General features: G+C 46.1%; 1 protein-coding gene and 1 long non-coding RNA gene across 8 annotated transcripts in view; one reads left to right on the plus strand and one right to left on the minus strand.

Moving 5' to 3' along the window:
- The window catches only part of LOC138569725 (uncharacterized), a 329,355-nt gene extending 326,484 nt beyond the window's left edge, over window positions 1-2,871 (minus strand). Inside the window, exon 1 of the long non-coding RNA XR_011303313.1 lies at window positions 2,483-2,871. This is a non-coding gene — a long non-coding RNA (uncharacterized lncRNA). The remainder of the gene's footprint in view (window positions 1-2,482) is intronic.
- The window catches only part of RNF32 (ring finger protein 32), a 567,839-nt gene that overhangs the window by 353,486 nt on the left and 198,023 nt on the right, over window positions 1-16,330 (plus strand). The window lies entirely within an intron of this gene.

The raw sequence follows: 16,330 nt of genomic DNA on the forward strand, positions 1-16,330 counted from the left end.
ACTTTTCTCCCGAGGTTTTCTTCGTGACTATCAGCGTATTTTCAGAACATTCTGACCTCTTTTTCAGCCATATCCTTCTTGTGTCTAAATACCATACTTTTTCTCACAAATGTCACCCTATGAGAACCGGTTTGATTAACACATAACCTCTGGCATTGCCCTGTGCAACCCTCCTTAAGGGATTACAAATGAACTACAGGAACCAGAATATGTGTAGGCCAATGTTAGATGAGTAAAGTAGTACTTGGCAGAGAGTATCTTGCTGCATTTGCAGCTGTATGCTGATGACACACAGGTTTATCTTAAACCATGAACAATCCAGACTAACTGATTAAGATGGCACAAAACCTCAGATGTATCTTCCATTGGTTGAAAGACATCCTCCTTTGTTTGAACCGGTGTACAATTGCGATCTTGCTGAATAGATGCACCCATTGAAGTACCATCCCTTTGCTGAAGGAACTGGGCCCTTCTTCTGGCTCAGTCCTTAAGTGGAAACATCTGGGGCCTGCTCCAACTCGGAGCTATTGCTCTCCAAACATTTCACAGCCCTCCCCAAGAACACCAATTATCAACTAATGCTACAGAGACACTATTTTTCCTGCTTTCCAAAAAAAAAACGATTAATCAAGATAATCAGGCACTTGGTACGTTCTTTCTAGATTAGTGCGAAACAATCTGTGTAGAGGTACTGAGGAATGGGATCCTGATTCTCCAGAGGATTCAAACCCAGACAGCCGAACTGGATCTATAGAAATGACACTATGTTATCCTGGCTCTGATTTAGTCCCACTGGCTCCAGGTTAGCATATGACAAACGTCATAGTCATTTGTACAACTTACAAAGTCGATGCAGGCACAGCTACATACTACCTGTGGAAATGGATCCTAATTAAGCGCCAACCCAACACTACGGTCAAGCAGTACCAAGCTAGCCACACAATCTGATGTCAACTACAAGAAGCAAGGGTGAAACCTTTTCGTTTTTAGGGCTGCATCTGTAGAACCAATCTAATCTACCTTCTTTCAAGAAAGAGGTTAGTACATGCATGAATCAAGGAGGATTTCTACAACTGCCCTAGTTCCATCACGACATTCACCCCGCCCTCGCAACAAGAAGAGGCGGGTGGGTGTAAACTGCTGAAAGATGCGAACAAATGCACTACAACCCCAGTTAAGATCAGATCAATGAAGATCGCCTGCCCATTGTTCAGCATTAACTGAATATTCAACCTGAACTGTTAAGTGATTTAAAATGGCTGGAAGGCAATTGCAATACCAAAAATGAAATAAAAGAATTGCATTCCACCACCCGTTGGAAAACATTGTCTGTAGGGAATTGTTTCTCTCGATTGTGGGAAAACTCACAAGTGTCTCTCTACTGTTTTGGGTGGCTCCTATCACAGATTGCAAACCCAGACTTAAGAGCAGCATGCCGAAGGACATATGGTAATAGACTATTAAAACACAAAATGCATGTACATTGAACGATTCAGTTATGTTCCCAGTTGTGAACAAGTGTTTTTAAAAAGTGTAATGCTTCATTCGCTAGAGGCTTGTGTATGAAATGCAGAGATGCCTTTATAAAACAGAAGGTTGGTAACTGGAAGATTTTAAAATTATGATAACCTCTGTTAAATAGTTATTACTGTTGCTCCCATCCCATAGCAGGACTTCCAGCCCAAGCTGCTAGGTCACATCCCTTCTACGCGAGACCAAAAGCAACAACAGGTATGTTTCAGTCTCATTAGGAGTCTTCAGTGAGTCGTAGCCTGGTTCTCTAGGCACAGCAAGCTTTGGACCCACCTCTGGCCATACCTATATTTTGACTAAAGCATAACCTCTGGCATTGGCCTATGCAACCCTCCTTGCAGTATTTTATTGGCCTGTCATGTCATTACAGAAGGTGAAAGACCATATGTACATCAGGTGTCGGCCTGCCCCAAACGGGGCAATTCAGCTCAAATTGCTAGGTTCCATCTGTTCTGCACAAGACACCTAGGTTGAGAGGTCAGGTTCCCAGGAATGTGTTATAAACAAACCTCCAACTGGTAACAGTGGAGGCAAGACACAAGGGGCCAAGCCTTTACCTTATTAGGGGCAAACATTACCAAATCCTGTTACTTTTTATATTCAATGTTCTCTCTTCATGTAATTCTGTTTTCACCAATTGCATTCTAGCTATGTTATTTTAAAATTGTGATGAATTTTGTAAAGGTTTGAATAAACCACATACAAATAAAAAGAAATAAAAATGCATTATAGCTTCCTTTTCAGTCCTGGATTCATACACTAAAGATTCTGAATAGGGGATTAATGCCCCAGAGATTTAGGCTCAGAGGATCCTGACAATGAAGCAGTGTGTAAAATGTAGAAGGTAGAAGGTTAAGATGCAGGGGGGTTCGAGGGGATGGTTGAGAGGGAGCAGCGATAAGCGGGTCCTGTGCATAAGGTGCCAGAAATAAATAAGGCTGCCACTTACCTCGGTGTGGCGTCCTTTCCTGTAACGCATCCACCACCTTGGTGACGAGTGAAAGGCCGTGGATGGGAGCCATGGGGCAGCTCCTTCACGGGACTGACCGAGACAAACACTTTGTGTGGACAAGCGGTCAGACCTGTGAGTGATCCAGGGCGGCTATCACAAAGGTGAGGCAGGAGTTGGGCGACGACTGTTCTCGCAAGGCCAAGCAAGCCATAACAAGAAACGACAAAGTGAGAGCTGTTAATCTCACAAGAACATGCGAGCAGCCATATTGAAATAAACAAGACAATTATAGTCAGTTTAACAAACAGCCGCCCATAGGCTGTAAAGGAGAACAAGTGTGCACGAACCTCAGAATCAGTAGGCAGTATCAAACATACACATACAGTGAGAGGTATCAAGGCAGGGGGCGTGGCTACATAGCCACAGAATAAGACGTGGTCCGGTTTTGATCCTGTGATTTATACATGGCTGAGGCTGGAAAAGGAAACTGCAGTAACATGAAGCTACAGTGAATGCTACGATTGTGACTCTGGTGAAAATCGCAGTAAGGGAAATGAATTATGGACCGCAGTTAATTGGAACATCTGCTGGTCAAAATGCGCAAGATGGCGGCAGCAGGGAAACAAAGGAATCGCTGGTGGACAGCTGTATTGCAGTAAGAGGAGTCACGCTGTGCTCAGCGTAAACAAGCCCTAACTGGGAAGGAGCAAGAGCAGATGGAGCATAGAACAAGTAAAGGCTGGGCGGACTGATCCAGAACGGCAACCACTTTGGAAACAGTGCGGACGGATGATTTGGGCAGGCGAGTGCCGTAGTATCAGACAGAGACTAAAGTGCTGCATATGAGTGCACCGGAACACAGATACAGTGTGAAAGAACAGATTTAATATATGGAAAAGATTTGGGGGCTGGCAGCCTCATAAAGCAGCCTGGGGTAGCTCTAAGCTTGCGGGATAGTGTGCACGATCCAGGCGTAAAGTGTGTATTGCAATACCAGGCTAAAACGAAACTGACATCAGCGACAATCTTTCCTATGAGAGAACAAACATCCTCGTAAGAACAGCTCTCACAACAAGGTGTGTAACTGTATCTAACACAGTAAGAGAAGAAACACGAGCAGACACAGGAGAGGCGGAGATCGTCCCGCAGTGCAAGCATAACTAACACTGAAAATGAAGGAGAGACAGCAGGCATACAGATCGTGGGCTGATCATATTAAAATACGTAAGGATACTAAAACAATAGTCACACTAGCTGCGGACCGCGCATGTGTGGGTCTACGACGAGATTCATTCTGTTACGAGATCAGTCACTACGAAAACAGCTGAGCATACCCGTGAGCTGCTAGAGCCCCGATTGGAACACACAAGGGGGGTTGTCCTGACTCAAGCAGTCAGAGCTAATTGCAATTAGTTCGGATGCAAATAAATTTAGATGTGTATCTGTTCTCCTGTTATATCTATTATTTATACATATCCAGGGGAAAGATGAAAAAGCACCAAGGAGAAAAGATATATATACCACATAAACTTGGTTAATATGAAACTGGGAGTGTTTTTTATTTTACTCTCCTCAGTTAAATGTACACTTCTACATATATAGAAATTGCATGGACACATAAATCGTACAGAGATAATGTTATACACTTCAACAAAGCATAAACAGATTGATGCATAAATGTATCAACAGGTGCCATTCATATGCACTCAGATTTTTTAAAAAAACATATTTAGTACATTCCAAGTTCTTCTTATTAAACACCTTAGAAGAATGAAAGGTAAAATGGCACTTGTCCCTCAATACAATGGGACTAGCAGAACACTTAATTGCTCTATCACAGAACCTTGGATAGGTCTAACAGAAGCCAGGCTAGAGGGTGACCAAAATGGATCGACGTCACTGACATAAATCAAAGACAATTGGAAAGTGGGGACCTGTCGACCCCGAAGGGGGGAGGGGTCCCTGGACGTTTCGGCTAGACATTAGATCACAGCCTTCTTCATGGAGCCAAGGTATGGAGACCCCCTGTGAAAGAGGAAGGGGTACTGTAGTTAAAACACCTTATGTATTGGCAGGGCATGGTATATAAGCAGATTACATGTATAAAGTTAATAAAATACATGCAAAAGGACACACTGAAAAAACAGGGGAGCTCTGGTAGACTCATATTGGTGGTCAGGTACTAACCTTGCTCAGGACGAAGTCCTGGGTAATAGCCAACTGGCTAAAAATTGAATCCTGGTGAATAACTCTAGTGGAAAATGGTGTTTGCTACTTGATAGGTGGAGCTGGAAAACAAGTGCAGAGGAAAGTAAGGCTCATGTGTGTGAGGGCCCCTGAGCAAAGACTGGGGGCAGAAAGGCAGGGTGTGGTAGAGGGCTGTTCCAGCGTAATTACCTGGAGTAGAAAAAGATGATCCCGGCACCAAGGCAGTCCAAATAATGAAGGACCAAAATGGCCGGCTGGGGTAACTGGAGAAATGCAGTGGACTGGAACAGAGCGAATCTGTGGGAAGGAGTACAAAATCAGCTCAAGTCTGTAACGTCACAGAAGAACTGCAGAACTGCAGCCTTTAGGGGGGAAGTCAGGCTTGCTGTAAATGGTAAGGGGAGCGCTATCCACCTTGCTATTGCAGAGGAAGGCAAGACAGAACCTCACATACCTGTCATGTACGAGCTCCGACCTTCGCGTTCGATCGTGGGCTCGAAGAGGCACAGAGTGAAGCTGTGTACGCCGAGCAGGGCTACGCATGCTCAGTTGTAGCCAGCTGCTGGGCCCCCGCGCATGCGTGTGGGGAGTAGTGTCCCTGCAATGGAGCGTTACGCACAGGGACTAGCGGACCAAGGCTGGTGTTTACTCTTTGTGTGTGCTCCCTGCGAACTGTAGTGGAGGCAGGTCGGGCGACCAATGGCCACGGGCACAAGCAGGGGCGCAAGGGCCGTGGACTCGGCGGCCTTTGCGAAATTGTCGGAAATGGCGAGGCAGGTGCGGGCGGAGCCCTGAAAGATGCCCACAGGACCCTGAGGGTGGCAAAAGCAGGTACTACAAATAGTGATGAGGTTCTATTTCATTAAGTCCTGAGGTAGTAGATTGAAGTTTGTATATCCACCAGCTTTCTTTAAAATTGAGAGAGTTGGTGATGTTGCTGGTATTGTATACTTTATCCGCAACCCACCATATAAAGCTGTCTGGGCCATGTTGCAATTCAAGGAAATGTGATACCAGGGGGGCCGTCACAGTCTTACAACGTATTCTCGAGCGGTGTTCCCCAATTCTTTTATGCACTTGTCTAGAAGTCTGTCCCACATAGCGTAATTTGCAGGGGCATTCTATGATGTAAATAACATTGCGGGTCTTACAATTGGAAAAATGCTTGAGTTTCCATTCCTTGTTGCCAATCATAAAGGAATTCATTTTCCTTGTCTGTTTACATACTGTGCAGTTCCCACATGGGTGATGCCCATTGATCTCTCGCAGGTTCCATAGGGTGGATCTGGTGTTTGTTTTGGTCATTCTAGCATGCGTGAGCATGTCTCTTAAGTTCTTAGATCTTTTGAGTGCCATTCTTGGCAGCGGTTCCTGAGGTAGGCTCAGTTGTATAAGTGGCCAGAATTTTCTGATTGCTCCTCTAAGTTTAGTTGTGCTAGGGCCGAAAGTGGTGACACATGCCATAATGTCTTGCTGTCTGTCCTGGATTTTGGGTGTGAGGAGCACTTCTCTCGGTGTAAATCTCGCTCTCTTCTGGGTGTCTCTGAGGAGTTTTTTAGGGTAGCCTCGAGCTTTCAGTTTGGTTTCCAAGGCTGCTGCATTTATTTTGAACTCCTCTGTGTTGGTACAGTTTCTGCGTACTCTGAGAAACTGGCCATAGGGGAGATTGTTTCTCAGATTGCGCGGATGATTACTTTTATAATGGAGCACTGTATTACGGTCAGTTTCCTTTTTAAACATAGTGCATTCCAAAGTATTATTCCTAGGTCTAATGGTAAGATCCAAGAAGTTGATGCTGATGTTACTGCTATTGATGAAACGACAGAAATAGACATCGCCCTATTACAAGAAACTAATCTCACTAGGGAGAAATTAGCAATGATAAGTAAGAAATGGAAGGGAACCACCTTGGGGGCAACATATTCGGTATACGCCAGAGGGGTAGTTACCTGGGTGGCACTGCACGTCCCCTTTCAACTACTACACCGGATGGGAGGATGAAAGCGATGCGGGACCTGATAGAAAACAGAGAAATATGCATCATTAACACATACGCCCCGAACCAAGATAATGTGGCCTACTTTAAGACTGTATATAGTAATATTATGCCCCTATCTAGGAGGAGCAGTTATATGGAGAGGTGACTTCAACTGCACGCTGGATCCCAAGGTAGACCGGTCAGATGGGAAATTAGATGAACCCACCCCGGCGGCCAGAACCTTGAAGACTCTATTAAGACTCTATTAAGAGACTTCAAACTAGAAGATATGCGGAGGCTACACCACCAACATGATAACCAGTACTCCCACTACTCAGCCCCACAAAAATTATACACAAGGCTGGACTATCTGTTTGTCTCCATGGAAATAATAGAAGAGGTAGTGCAAACTAAGCGAGAGTCCTCTCAGACCATTCACCGCTGATCTTAACATGGCAACACCAACCCCTCCCCCGAGCCAGTGAAATTGGCTGGCACTCTATGAGAGGCATTTAAAGTGGTGGTAAGGGGATCAGTGATAGCAAAACCCAGAGGGCTGCAAGGAGGCATATTGCAGGGGCTGCAGAAGAGGAACTTGAGGCAGTCATGTGCAGAGGGGATGACACCCCGGAAAGGGCAGATACTATAATTAAATTACGGCAAGTATGCGAGGAGCACTGGGAGCGAATAAGTAACTTAAATTATAAGAAATACATGGAGAGACAGCATGCTGGCGGGGACAAACCGAGGAGGCTGCTTGCATGGTTATATAAAAGCGAGACACCGAGACAGATGATCAGAGTAATACATGGGGAGAAAGGACAGATACTTCATACCCATGAGGGAGTGAATGAAGGGTTCCTTGAGTTTTACAAACAAATGTATGAAGATACAGAGGGCTGAGAATGGACGAGATAGTAGAAAAACTAAAGGACATTGGCCTGCCCAAATTGAGCGCTGAAGAGAGAGAGAACTTAGACTCCCCAATCACACTGGAGGAATTCAAGGCAGCGATCGAGGCACTACCTAATTGCAAGGCCCCGGGGGCGAATGGACTCCCTAGCGAGTTTTATAAAACATATAAGACAGAGGTGCGGCCCTCGTTGTTGGTAATGCTGAATGAGGCTATTGAAACAGGAACACTGCCAGAGTCCCTGCAAGAGGCGATAATCATCCTGATCCTCAAACCCATAAACCAAGCACAGACCGCGGATCGTACAGACCGCTGTCCATGCTGAACCAGGATAGCAAGATTCTTACAGCTGTGTTGGCGGGGAGATTGAGACAGGTCTTAAGCAGACTTATACATCCTGATCAGATGTGATATGTCCCGCATAGAAGCATATCTGATAACCTTAGGAGACTTCACCGGGTCGTGGAACAGACAGAGGGTGGGGAGAAGGAAGTTGCAATTGTTTCCTTAGACGCAGTGAAGGCCTTCAACTCAATCAGATGGCGGTGGCTGATTGCAGCCTTGCAGGAATATGGAATAGGGCCCGACTATATGAAATGGGTAAAGCTATTGTACAGCTCACCATTGGCCAGAGTTAAGACATTCTCTCCAAGGAACTTAATGACCCGGGCTTCACCCAAAAAGTAGAAAGTCCTACTCATGCCAAAGGCTGCATTCTTGACTGGATTGCAGACCATAACTGCCTCTCCACTATCACCTCCAAGTCCTCACTGCCCTGGACTGACCACAACTGCATCGAGTTCTCTATTCCTATCACCAAAAACCACAAAACTCTGACCCCTGCTAGCGCTGCACAAATCAGAAGCTCAAAAACACTCAGAGGATAACTTGCACCCATACCTCAATACCCCCGAGTTAGCTCCCCCATTCGCTAATGACCCCAATATCCTAGCAGACATCTACAAAGATGTCATCACCAAAGCTATCAATGAAATAGCACCACTTGAATGGAAAAAAGAGAAAAAATCTCTACACACCAACTCCTGGTTCACTGAAGAACTGCAGTCAATGCGATCCCACAAAAGAGCAGCACTAAAAAACTGGCAATCTGACCCCTGCACTAGTACCAAAAACAAATTAAATTTAATCTCCCACAAATATAAGACAGCTATCACCGATGCCAAAGCCAACGCTTTCAACACACGAATCTCTAATGCCAAATCACACTCTAAAGAGATATTCGCCATTTTTAATGAGCTCATCTCCCCCCCAATACACCGGACGAAATAATCAAAGATGAAGCCTGGTGTACCAGCATTCAAGCTGCCATGATACACAAAATTGACCTTCTCCAAAAGAAAATCAGAGACCACTGCAAAGCACTCCCTCAACAGACAGGAACTAAACATACCAACGCCCTACCCAACTCGTCCAAGCCCACCATACCTGACTTCTCCTTCAGAGACGTCACTGAATCAGAAGTTATCAATCTACTAAAAAATCTCAAACCCTCACCCTGTAAAGGCGATATGTGCCCACCAAAACTCGTCAAAGACTGCTCAGACTGCTTTGGGACACTCTTTACAGCATTCATCAATGCATCCTTTAAAACAGGCATCATCCCAGCTCACCTCAAAGAGGCCTGGGTCCGGCCTCCCCGAAAAAAACCTACTCTCGACCCCTTACAACCAAACAACTACAGACCAATAACCACGGTGCCATTCCTCCTGAAATTACTAGACAAAGCCGCACATTGCCAAATCTAACACTTTCTGGGAACCCACTCCATCCTCGGGACGAGGCAATCGGGCTTCCGGAAAGGACATGGCACAGAAACAGCCCTGGTGGATCTGAAGAGTCAGATCACCCAAATCATGGACAAAGGCAAGCCTGCTCTCCTGCTCCTTCTGGATCTCTCAGCCGCTTTCGATCTGGTTGATCACAAGACTCTCACCTCACATCTCACACACTCAGCCAACTTCTCTGAAGAATCAGCTCTCTGGATCACCTCCTTCCTAGAGGGAAGAGCCATGAAAGTATTCTCGGACATCGCCAACGCCACTTCCACAACAATCCACTGCGGGGTCCCTCGGGGATCATGCACTGCACCCAGACTCTACAACTTGTTCATCAAGCCCCTCTTTGACAAACTCAACTCATACGGCATCACATACACAAACTACGCGGGCGACACACAAGTACTCCTACCCCTTTCAGGATCATACAACAAAGACACCAAGGCGCTCCACACAATCTACTCCATCATCAAGGCATGGATGGCAGTTAATGGCCTCTGCCTCAATGGAGACAAGACTGAAATCATGATATTAGGTCAACATAGCACCCTAGACAAACTTGACAAACTGTACGCTAACTTCTCCATTGACAACTCCATCATCCCCGTATCCACAGCCGTAAAGACACTGGGAGTATACCTTGACTCCTCACTATCTATGACTAGACAAGTCAGCGCAATCACTTCCTCATCTGCGCACACCACCAAACTCATAAACGCCATCAAGCCTTACCTCTCTAAACACAACTGCCTCACTATAGCTAGAGCAACCATTGGAGCCAAACTGGACTACTGCAATGCACTCCTAGCAGGCACATCAGCCAAAAACCTAAACAGACTACAAGTCACGCAGAACAATGCTCTCCGGGCCGCTCTTAGTATCCCAAGAAGAGAGCATATCACCCATGCCAGGCACTCAGCCCAATGGCTCCCGGTCAAAGAGCGGATCACTCTCAAAATCCTCATCCTCACTCACAAATGCCTCTCTCTCTCCGCCCCGTCCTATCTATCAGAAACCATCTTCAAACCAGCCTCCTCCCGTCCCACCAGGACGCAATACTCCAACCTACTCTGCATCCCATGCATCAAAAAAGTCAAAGCCGGAGGTCTAAGTTTCCCCTACATTGCAGCCAAGACCTGGAACGCTCTTCCTGCAGACATTAGAGTGTAAAAAACTCACTCCCTATTTTTCGCAGGAAACTGAAAACCTCATTCCTTGCAAAATAATAGGAAAGTCTCAGGAATCCATGTAAATATAGTGCACTGCTAATGTGTACATGTCTACTGTAAATATTGTACTTGTTTGTAAATATTGTATCCTATGTAACTAAGATATTGGCCCTCATTACAAGTCCGGCGGTGGACCATGGTGCCATTAGCACCATGGTCCATGCCGGATTCCGCCATGGTGGATGGCGGAATTACCGCCCCATTCCAAGGTGAGTGGGGCGGTAATTCCCCATTCACCATTTGCCCTTCCCCATTCCCATTTTTGCCCCATAGGGCATAATGGGGATGGGGAAGGCGCTAATTACGGCACCGTAAATTACGGTGCCGTAATTAGCACCAAGGTCGCTTAGTGCCTTGGACTTTAACACCTGCAAAAAGCAGGCGTTAAAGTGTGAATCAGGCGTTAAGGGTTAACGGCGCCGACAGCGCCGTTAACCCCTTAACGCCTGACTTGTAATGAGGGCCATTGTCTGTAACAAGCGCCACGATGCCCCCGGGCTGACGTGTGCTCTACAAAACTGAATAAATAAATAAATAAGACGGGAGCTGTCATCTCGGACAGGTGGAAACTTGCGAGAGGTACAAGACAGGGGTGCCCCTGGTCCCCGATGCTTTATATTCTTGCACTAGAACCACTAGCTGTATACCTAAGACAACAATACGGAGAGGTAGGAATCTTCACCAAGGAAGGCCCACATCTGATATCATTGTATGCAGATGATATGTTGCTGTACTTGAGATACCCAGAAGAAAACGTACAGTACATCCTAGAAGTTATGGAGCGACTTGCGTCGCTCTCAGGTATTGCAGTCAACCCTAAAAAGTCGTGCATATTCCCCCTGGGGAGATACAAAGGAATTCCGCGGGAGAACCTACCCATTCCACAAATACCCTGGGAGACCAAAACCTTTAGATACCTGGAGATAGACATCTATCATGGGGTTGAGCATGAACATATATGTAATGCAGAAAAGGCAGTAGCAAACATTGAGAACAGCATGAAATTCTGGGGTAAGATCCCACTGGTTATGATGGGAAGGGCGGCTTTGTTGAAAATGGTAGTATTACCGAGGCTGATACACTTTTTCGGGAATATACCATATTGGATACCTAAACGGTTCTCTGTTAGACACCAGGGGATTTGCATAGGCTTCATCTGGCACAACACCAGGAACAGGGTAGCCCTGTGGAAACTACAGAATACATATGATAAAGGTGGTATAAAACTCCCCAACTTCGAAATCTACCACTTGGCCAGCCAGCTACAATATGTGGCCAGGTGGCTATCGGAAGATGCAACAGCTGAGTCCAGACTGTTGCGGTCAGAATGTGCCCCATTTTTCCTAAACGAATGGATATGTCTGCCCAAAATAGAATTAAGGGGTGCTCAAAAATGCTGGAATTAGGATGGCAAATGTGGCAAAAGGTTTGCTAGGCCATGGAAAGCCCGGCCCCATGCTCTCCGCAGGCACCACTAGTGGCGCTGCCCAGGGGTGATGCGCAGTTGAGAAAGACGATACGCAAACACTGGGAATCGGTGGGCATTGCAATACTGGGAGATATATGGGAGGATGGGAAAATACTGCAATTTAACGCACTAGTAGAGGGAACAGGCCTACACCTAGGGCAATACATCACATACACCAGACTGGTGCGACGGATGAAAGAAACGTGGTCTGAAATAGAGCTGGAAGACCAACCAGATACAGTCATAGAAACTATATACAACATCGCAGAGGGAGGGCATGAGGTCTCCCGGATCTATGAACTATTAAAGACTAGAGTAGGAAAGGAAGTGACCCAGTTAAGACGAGGAAGAGGTGGTGGGCAAAAACATGAATGACGAGCAGTGGGGAAGGGCTCAAAGGTACCACAAAAAGGTGTCCAGGAACGCGAGGGTGCAACAAATCCAGCTGTATGTAACACACAGACCGTATATGACCCCCCAGAGCATAGCCCGATTTAAGAACGCCGGAATACAAATATGCCCAAATGCGGTGAAGAGAATGCTGGGATGACGCATATGTTCTGGGCGTGCCCAGAAATTGGCAAATTTTGGAAAGAAGTGGCCCACCGCCTAGCAGAAAAAGGCATCACGCTAGTGGTGGGGTCGGTGTGGGCATGCATGATAGGAGGGTTCCCTAGATCACGCAAGCTAAAGCATGTGGGTAAATTTAAAGACCTAGCTTACATCTGGAAATCATGCAGGAGACCAAAGATTGAGGTCTGGTGGAACGATCTTAAGAAATGGGCTGAAACTGAAACGGCAGTCTGGACCGAGGCAGCCAATAGAGAGGGGGAAGAAGAGGCAGACACATTGATAGGCTGGAGGCACCTAGTGACTTCATTATCGGGACCCACCCATGCAGGTTCGAGTGGGGATGACACCTCCCAAGACGAGGAAGGGAGAACATCTCTAGAGGATATGGCAGACCGCGGAACGCAAAAGGCTCAAGGGAAGGGGGGTGGGAATGGGGTAGTTTGCAGCCATGGCCAAATAGGACACGAGCTATGTGAATTGTATAACACGTGCTGCAAAGTTTGGTTTATGTTTTGTTTGATTGTTGTTAAAAATGTATAGAAATTGTTTAAAACAAATATCAAGGCATATTTTCCCATAATTTTAAGGATACAAATAAAACCATAGTGAGCACAATCATGGCTGCTGCAAGCATGGCCCCTCCACCAACATTTTTAGTAGAACCAGGCACACCATCAATACTGTGGAAGAAATGTAAATGATTATTTGATACCTACCTAGTGGTGGTGAAAAGTTTTCTGCTTCCAGAAAGGATACCATCCGACCTCATAATCAATCTGGGGCCTGAAGGGTGTTCTATTTTTATGGTGTACAAGAGATGGTTGTGGATGGAGCAGGAATATGGATTACTATGTAAGAACAGTCATGAGTCTGGAGAGCCATTCTGGACCATGGTTTAATACAGTATTTGAATGCCTCAGATTCAAAGGACCAAAGGGCCCTAACTGAACCTGTGTAGAATTACGTAGCAACACTTAGAACCCTTAGTCACACACGTATATTTGGGAAAATCAGACTCGTTGATCAGAGATGAACTACTGCGATTGTTACGCTCACCTGGTTCCCACGGGGGAGTCGACCGGAACTGGGCCGCTGTTGTTTCCACCAGCGTGACATGTAGCGCCGAGATGACTGACTGGACTGGCCCGCTCAGCCTAGTTTGTCTGGCTCGCAGGAATATTCTTCTGCAAAGGAGAAGAGGAATTAACCACCCGTGGAATTGTCAACCCACCTTCCCCACTCCCGTTGTCTTCCCACAGTCCCCTCCTTAGTCTCACCTGATGGTTTGGAAGGATGAGCTCTCCATCCTGCGTCGACCGCAGGGGCGCGTTGATGACCAGTTACTTCACTGGTGTAGAGGAATTGGTGAGTTCCAGTATTGACTCTAAAGTCCAATTGTTCATAAGAGTTCAAATGTCTGATCTTCACTCTGTCCGATTCCTTGCAGGTTGCCGATTAATCCACTCGAAGATTTCCAAATGGCAATTGGTAAGATTCAGGTGAGTCTATTGTGGTTTTCCCCTTAGGGGCCGGGGTACGGCGATGAAGCAGAGTTGACTGCGCCGACCCGAGATGAGGTGAGTACCCCCCGTGGTAAATCAGGTAAGTCCTTGGGGGTAGCTTGTATAGCCTTAGAGAGTCCCCTTGCTCACCTTGCTGTCTTTGTCTCCTTAGGTGTCGGAGGGCGGCCGCGAGATGGAGAGAGCGTGATGGAATGCTGAAGTACCGCCAAGCAGGTGAGTTCAGCGCGGTGCCGTAGGAATGCGAAGCGATGCTTCAAAGACTTCTGTCTTTCAGCTCCGTGGCGAAATGGATCAGGATTCAGGTAAGGATTAAAGTTAAAACTCCTGTTCTAATCTTTATCCTTCTTTTCTTCTTGTTTCAGGAGTCCCAGGACTGAAGCGGGCGTGGCTGAAGACTGGAGCTGCTGAAAACACGGTGAGTGTTACGCTGCAGCAAGCAGAATAACGCGAAGCACGTGTGGCTGTCCGGGCGTGGTAAAATAGCCTTGGAAGAAGATCCAGGTAAGTATTCTTCCACAGCCCTACCCAAGTAACAAAATAGTCCCTTCAGTAAAATAGTCCCTCCTAAGCCTCATTTGGCTTGAGTCTTCATGCAGCATGGTCTGCCTCAGGTGAGTATGCAGCATGGTCTGCTTCAGGTAAGTTATCAATAATTAGCCTGACGCCCATGGCGCCAGGACTGCACCCAAACAGCCCCTAACTGGGGCTTTTGGGCATGCTCCAAGTGGCATGATGCCTGCTTCCGGGGCTGCTGGGCCTGGTCTGGTCTTCCGGGGGCAGGCATCATGACAGCGATGCACTAATAACATAAAAATTCAAGAGCTACTACTAGCCAAAGACCCCACCCTGGAAGTTGCAGTCAACATAGCTTGCAGCATTGAAGAGACTGTCAAATATGTTAAGGAAATTAAATTTGAAAAGTTGGAACTAGATGAAGTGTGCACTATTAAGCAGCCTCCAGAAAGGGAAAGACAAAATGTACCCAAAGATCAAACATGCTTTTGATGTGGGAGTCCCAGACATTTTTCATGTAGCCAAGAAGGAGTGTCTATGTGTTTCTGTTGTTAAAGAAAGGGATACTACACAAGGGCAGGCAAGGAAATGTGTCTGGACAAAGGATTTGACAATACAATCAAAACACTAGAGTACTCAAAGGTGCAATCAAAACAGTAGAGTACTCGGAGGTTGGTTGTGTGAACAAGAAACATGTGTTTGAAGTTGCAGCCCTCATGTCAGCGCGCAAAGGACCTATTGACACTGTTCTACTTGATGGAATCAAATCGACATGAAGGTTGATAGTGGATCATGGTGGACAATTATTTCCAGGGATACTTTTAGGAGTCTAGAGAAAGAGCCCAAGCACTTGGCACACCTGTATGTTGATCCAGTGGGTTGTGGAGATATCAAAGTTGGGCTATTGGGAAAGTTCTGAGATTGTATAGAGTACAGGAACACAAATTTGAAGGACGAATGTATGTCGCCATAAAAGGGTCATCTCTCTTGGGCTAGGAAGAGCAGGACCAGCTACGAATAAGGATAGAAGCATTTGCCAACACCCCAGTGACTGTAGCTGTGATAAGTGGACACAGAGATATCGATAAGTATTTTCAGACAAACTAGGAGGATTGAAGGGGTTCAACAATCGCATCATCATCATCAAAGAGAACATCCTACCTGTCATACACAAAGTGTGCCCCATTTCATTGAAGATGCAAGAGGATCTGAGAGAGGAATTAAGGAAGTTGATGCAACTAAAGGTGATTGAAGAAATAGAGGCGTCGGAATGGCTTGCACCTGTTGTGATTGTGACCAAACTAAACAGCAAAATATGCATGTGTGTGGATCTAAGGTATCTCAATAGATGTAATCAGTATAATAGATCTATCATCTGCGAACCACTGGATTGTCTTGACTGACGTCATTCATCACCCCTTGGGAGCATGCAAATACTGCCACATGCCTTTTGGTTTAGCGTTGGCCGTGTTTCAGCACATCATGGAAAAGTCCCTAAAGGGGTTGTCTAATTTTATGTTTTTTCAAGATAGCAAAGCCACAGGAGTAAGAATGACCAAGAAGATGGTGGTAGCAATTCCACAAGTACCTATACCAAGAGATAAGTAGCAAGTGCACTCTTTCTTCGGTCTACTGTACTACTAT

This window comes from Ambystoma mexicanum, chromosome 2q (genome assembly GCF_040938575.1).
Source record: "Ambystoma mexicanum isolate Mex_15411 chromosome 2q, UKY_AmexF1_1, whole genome shotgun sequence".
Classification (NCBI taxonomy): domain Eukaryota; kingdom Metazoa; phylum Chordata; class Amphibia; order Caudata; family Ambystomatidae; genus Ambystoma; species Ambystoma mexicanum.